Source organism: Delphinapterus leucas, chromosome 1 (assembly GCF_059928025.1).
Source record: "Delphinapterus leucas isolate spDelLeu-1000000601 "Yukka" chromosome 1, BTC_Dleu_Yukka2, whole genome shotgun sequence".
In the NCBI taxonomy this organism is placed as follows: Eukaryota; Metazoa; Chordata; class Mammalia; order Artiodactyla; family Monodontidae; genus Delphinapterus; species Delphinapterus leucas.
Window position 1 is genome coordinate 174,900,640 of NC_143129.1, and position 6,844 is coordinate 174,907,483.

The window sequence follows — 6,844 nt, forward strand, 5'->3', positions numbered from 1 at the left end:
AGCAGGCGGACTCTCAACCACTGCGCCACCAGGGAAGCCCAGTACATTATTCTTAAAGGACAGCACATACACTTTTATTTAAAAAAAAAAAGTCTCACTTCTGAAAATGACTCATTTTGTGACCTTGCGCTGCTTAACTTTCCTCTCTGAGAAAGGTAGATAGCAATTGGTAAAGTGCTTCTCTTGGAGGCCAGGAACTATTTCATTTAGAGAGATTTTGGCAAGGTTTTCAATGCTCTTAAAGTACAGTTATCTTAATATCCAGGTGATTGTAAATGATTATATAAGTGATGAATATAAATGAACTATGATTTACCATGTGGATATATTTCAGTTATAAGGATGTGTGTGTGTGTGTGTGTGTATGCCTTTGGTAAACATCTATGCGTGCATATTTCTTTTTAAAGGAGCGTTTGCTCTAGAATGCTCATGAACATCCAAACTTCTGCTGCAGATTTGTTGGAAGCTGTCATTGTTTGACTTTGCTCAAAGCTGTATTCATTTCTAACAATAACAAACCAATATTTACTTATGTGTCCAGAATTATGCAAAACCTTTTCCTTTATCAGAGCCAATCCTCATGATTACTTTTGCAAGATAGGAACTATTATAATTCCCATTTTACAGATGAGGGAACAGAGGCTCAGAGAGGTAAAATAACTTCTCTAAGGCCACACAGCTAGTAACTGACAGAGCAGTAACTAAAATCTGTTTGGCGTGTTCTTACCCTTTGGAAGGATCATGCATGTGTATTTGTTACTAAGAAATAAAGAAAAAGAGGAAGGTGACCAAAATTACTATTCGTTCTGAAGGATTTTAAGCATAAAGGAGCCTTCACAATAGCATTAGTCTGTAATTAGATGCCCCAGTACTGAGTGGTATGAATGTAGGAGGTGAGCAAAGGTGATGGATGAAAATGTTACCTTCAGCGCACCTGTGTACATGAGATAAGCTCGTGCATCCATCAAATTAGAGTCCAGTGCAAAGCAAAATCATGTTTGCATAACAAACAGAACAGCCTAAATAAAGGCTGGTATTTGAATACAGCTGGATCTCAGGAGTGCAGGCAAGAGGAGACTCCTGCAGCCCCACAGGCCCTGAGCAAGATGGGAGCAAAGACAGGGTCAGAGGAGGGGATTTAGAGGTCGGATTCATTTTGTACTGATGCTGATCTCACTGTGAATCCCTCTACTTGACCCCCTCTTCTAACCACATATAGTCACTCTTTTTTAATTTTAAAATTTTTAAAAATTGAAGTGTAGTTGATTTACAATTTTGTGTTAGTTTCAGGTGATTCAGATATATATATATATATTTCAGATTCTTTTCCATTAGAGGTTGTTACAAGATACTGAATATAGTTTCCTGTGCTATACAGTAGGTCCTTGTTTATCTATGTTATATCTTCATTCACTCAATCAGCCATTCAACAAACGATTTCTGACCACTTGATATGTAGGCACAGGGTACAGAGGAGAGCAAGGAATACGTGGGCCCTCTCCTCTGGAGCTTACAGTCCTGCTTGGGAGAGGGCTGTGTGTCACAGGAATATACAGTATGAACTATTATGCAAATAATGATGTAGTTATGTGGCGAGAAGGATGGAGCGCTCTGAAAGGGGCTCCTAACTTAGTCAAGGGGATCAGAGGCCACTTACCTGAGGAAGTCATTTCTTTAGAAACAGAGGAGTTGTTGGGGGAGGGACTATTAAGTAATAAAGAATTAGTGTCTTCATTATCTATGGGTAATAAATCACCCCAAAAACATAGTGGCTTACAACAGTAATAATCATTTCATTACCTCTCCCGGTTTCTGTGGCTCAGGAATTTGGGAGCAGCTCAGCAGGGCAGTTGTTGAGGTCTCTCATGAGGTTTCAGTCAGATGTTGGCTGGGGCTGTGGTCATCCAAAGGGTCGACCGGGGCTGGAGGGTCCACTCAGACACGGCTCACCCGTGTGCCTGGCGAGATGCTGTTGGCCATTGTCTGAGGCCTCAGTTTCTCTTCATAGCTCTGCTTGTGTGCCGTCAAAGCCTGGTGGCTGATTTTCCCCGGAGTGAATGAGCCAGGAGGCCAAAACGGAAGCTGCAGAGTGTTTCTCTGCCATAGTCTATTGGTCACACAGGGCCAGCCCTGATCCAGTGGGGGAGGGGACTACATCAGGGTGAGTGCTGGGAAATTGGATCACTGGGAGGCATTTTGGAGGTGGGTTAAGAAGGACACATCAGTCGGGGTTAAATGATGGTGCTCCCATGCGATGTTTTCCTGCAGCCCCCTCCAGGAAGGGTGGCTTCTGTCCCACACCTCTAACCACTGGACCAGCAGCGGGACAGACGTCCCTGTTGCTCCCAAATCAAAATCCCCTTTTCCTCCCTAAAATCTCCCAGGTCACTAGACCATGCCATCCAATACTCCTCTTTGCTACAGTCATCTACCAGCCCGAGGGGCCTTCTTTCCGAACATCTGAGCTCCTGGCTCAGTGTCCTCTGCTCTGCCACTCCTGTTTAATCCTTAGTGACTTCAATATCCACAAAGCGATCCTCTAACATTCCCACCTCCCGGTCCCTCCTCTGAGGATCCTGTCTTCCCATCTTAGTACTCATCCCCACTGTCATACCCTTGACCTTGCCATTATCAAAAACTGCAACCCCTACATAATGTCAGTTTAAAGCATCCCACAGTGTAAGAACTTACCTTCTAGTGTCTCATCTCCAGCACTGCTTTGACCCCACCTGGGCCTCCAATTCACAGATCGTGCTACCTTTCCATCCTTCTCATAGCTCATTTCCCTCCTCCCTCAGCTTAAATCCCACAACTTCCTTGCATATCCCTGTATTAGTTTCCTGTTGCTGCTGTAACAAACTGTCACAAACTTAATGGCTTACAACAACAGAAATTTATTCTCTTATAGTTCTAGAGGTTAAAAGTCTGAAGTAGGTCTCACTGGGCTAACATCAGGGTGTCACTAGGGCCACGGTCCTTCTAGAGGCTCTAGGGAAGAATCTGCTTCCTTGCCTTTTCCAGCTCCTAGAGGCCACGCGTATCCTTTGGTTCACTGCCCTTGCCTCCGTTTTCAAAGCCAGCAACGTTGGGCTGAGTCTTTCTCGTGCTGCCATTTCTCTGGTTCTCTCTTTCCTTCCTTCCTCTTCTGCTTATAAGGACCCCTGCGATTACTTTGGGGCTATCTGGACCACACAGGATAACCTCCACATTTCATGGTCAACTGATCGGCAACCTTAGTTCTATCTGCAGCCTTATTTCTAATTCCCTTCTGCCATGTAGTCTGCTATATTCCGAGATTCCAAGGATGAGGATGTGGGCATTTTGTGGGGGGGTGGGCCATTAATTTGCCTCCCACAAACCCCTCAAATGCTTTTCCCTTCCCCAGGGTTATTTTACTAACCTGAGCAAAATCCCAAATCTCGTTTCATCCAACTGTCTACTTATTCCATGTCTGTACCCATGCAGCTCAGGCTGGCTGGAGAAAGGCAGAAACCACAGCTCGTTCCACATTCATGACCACTGGGCTTGGGTAGACTCTTAGACCACCAGGCAATTCTACTACATTTCCCTAGTCCATTCACTCTCCCTCTCCTGCATGATGATCTCACACCTCCTCCTCACTCTTCAAATCCCCACACTTCCTCCCTTGTCCCTACTCTCAGCTGAAGCTCTTGCTTCCCCGAGAAAATTGGGGCAATAAGAAGAGAACATCCGCAGACCCAGCAGTGCACCCACCCGCCCACCCACATCTGTCCTCACATCCTGCCTCCCTCTCACCGCTTTAGACCAACAGCCCAAAGCCAGCCCCTCCACTGGAGCTTGGAGGCTGTCCCTGCTCATGTCCTCAAGGTCGTCACTCCAGAGAGCCCCTGCACTTCCTTCTGTGGTATCAGTACCCACCCACCCCCACCCTCTTTTGGATCATTTTCCCGTGGCACACAAGCATGCTATCATTTCTCCCATCACACAAAACCAAACCGAAATAAAACCCTGTCTCGATCTGGCATCCTCTCTCCAGCCAATGCCTATTTCTCTGCTTTTCTTTACAGCAAAACTAGAAAAAGTGCTCTCTTGCTTCTTGGGTCCAATTTCTTGCCTCTCACTTTCTTGGATCTGCTCACATCCAGCCTTGGCTGCCACTGAGCTTCTCAAGGTCACCAACAACTGCCAAGCTGCTAAATCCAGTGGTGGATTCTCCGTGCTGACCTTCCTGGGCTCTCAGCAGCGTTTGATACAGCTCACCCCTTCCTCCTGAACATACTGCCTTTGTGTCCTCACTTGGTGTCCTCTGCTCTCCATGGCCACTCGTCTCAGCTTCCTCTGCTGAGTTCTCCATATCTCCTTGACCTTGAGATGTTGGAGTGCCCCATGCTCCCTTGGTGATCTCATCCAGGCTCTTAGCTTGAAATACCATCTTACAAGCTAACCACCTCCAAATTCTATCTATAGCCTGGACCACTCCTGAATCCAGACTCTTTCCTACCCTCCACTTGGAGGTCAAATAAACTTCTCAAAATTAAAATGACCGAAACCAGGGATGGCCATGCCAGCCTCTCAGTTAGTTACTCAGGCCAAGAATTTTAGCATCGATCTTGACTCTTCTCTTTCCCTCACACCCTCAACCAATCTGAACCAGTTCATGTCAGGTCCACTCCGAGTACATCCAGGATGTGACCCCTTCCTGCCACCTCCACTCCTCCCACCCGGGTCCACCCACTTTCACCTCCTGCCTGGAGAGAGATGCAGCAGCCTCGTCACTGCTGTCCTGCCTCTGCCCTGGGCCCTACTCAGTCTATGCTCAACACAGGGACCCTTCTAGGAGGTAAATCCAATCAGGTCCCTCCCCTACTCAAAACCCTTCAGTGGCTCCCTGTCATAGTCTGTTTGGGCTGCTGTAACAAAATACCATAGATTGGGTGGCTTATAAATAACAGAAATTCATTTCTCACAGTTCTGGAGGCTGGGAGGTCCAAGGTCGAGGCACAGGTAGATTCAACGCCTGGTGAGGGCCCACTTCCTGGTTCATAGACGGTCATCTCATTGTGTCCTCACGTGGTGGAAGGGGTGAGGGAGCTCTCTGGGGTCTCCTTCATAGGGGCACTGATCCCATCCATGAGGGCTCCACTCTCATGACCTAGCCACTTCCCAAAGGCTCCACCTCCTAATATCATCACATTGAAGAATACGTTTGAACACATGAATTTTGGCGGGAGACAAATATTTGGTCTATAGCACTCCCCATGGGCTACCAGGCCTCAAATGAGCAGCCTAGCTGAACTTGTCCCCTGCTCTCCTTTTCCTTGATGTGATCACTCCCCACTGGCCTCCTTGCTGGTCCTCTAACAGGCCAGGCACACCTCCACCTGGGAGTTTTCAGACACCCACAGGTCCCCTTATCTCTGCCTTCACATCTTTGCTCAAATGCCACCTTCTCAGACCAGCGTGCTGACCGTTCCACTTAAAACTGTGACTCCCTGACCCTGACCCTGTGCCAGCACTCTCTACCCTCATCCTCTGCTGTATTTTTCCCCACTGACCCTTGTCACCATCTGCGTTCGTTTCCTGTTGTCCCTGTAACAAATGACTGCAAGCTTAAAACAATGCAAATTTACCCTCTTACACTTCTGGAGGTGAGAAGCCCAAGATAGGTCCACAGAGCTGTGTTCCTCTTGGAAGCTCTAGGGCAGAATCTATTTCTTTGCCTTTTCTACCTTCTAGAGCTGCCCACATTCCTAGGCTCGTGGCCCCCTCCTCCAGCTTTAAAGCCAGCAGCATAGAATCTTCTCGCTCTGACCTCCTGCCTCCCTCCCACAAACACCCTTGTGATCACCTTGGGCCCACCTGGATACTCCAGGATAACACCCTCACCTCAGGTTCCTTAGCTTGATCACATGCGCAAAACCCCTTTTGCCACGGAAGGTGACATATTCACAAATCCACAGAGATTAGGATGTGGGCATCTTTGGAGGGCAGTATTATTCCACCTACCCCACCTTCTGATAAACCATATGTTACTTCTTTATTTGTTTATCATCTAGCTCCTTGAGGGTTTGGACTCCTCAAGGAGGATTTTGGTCTGTATCCCCAGTACCTAGGACTATCCATGGCTAGTAGTAAATGCTCAATAACTATATTTTGAATGAACATCTGTTGTTTTGGCCATGGCTGTGTTTGACTGTTCTTGAGATATGTACCACCAGCAACAGCGACTCTGTTTGAAAGCACGTACCCCCTATGTGCCAGGCGGTGTCAACAGTGCCTGGGGTAGCTTTGAGGAATGCGTTGGGCAGCCCCCCAATCCAGGCAGCCTGGTGGGAGGCTGCATTTTCCTTCCATCAGCCATTTTTTTTCAGGCTGCTTCAGTGCAATTTGATGGAATGCTTTGATGTTTATCAGAGTCCCGATGTGGAAGGCTTGGTCCCGCCCCACCACTCCAGGAGATGTCTAGAAAGAACCTCGTCTCTCTCAGATTTGAGCCAGAGATTCATCTTCAGTCTCGCAAATGGTATTTTGTTACCATGGCAACCAGACTTCTAAAAAAACGATGTCAAGTAACATGCGGATCCCAGTGCTCATGGCAACCACCATTCTGCATATTTTGGGGAGCAAATGTGTCTTGCCTTCTTCCTGCCTGAGTTGAGGAGGGGGAAGGTGAGCTTAGCAGCACAAGGTTTCCTTCCAGAATTGATGAGACGTTGAGGTTTGGGGCAATAGCAGGGTCAGAGGCGGGACACCTCCTGTAGTGTAAAAGCAGCTCTTTTCTACAAGGTCGCATAACCAGTGCCTTCCACCCCACCCCCCATGCTTGAAAGATCTGTCTTCTGCCTCTCCTGTCTTTGATGTT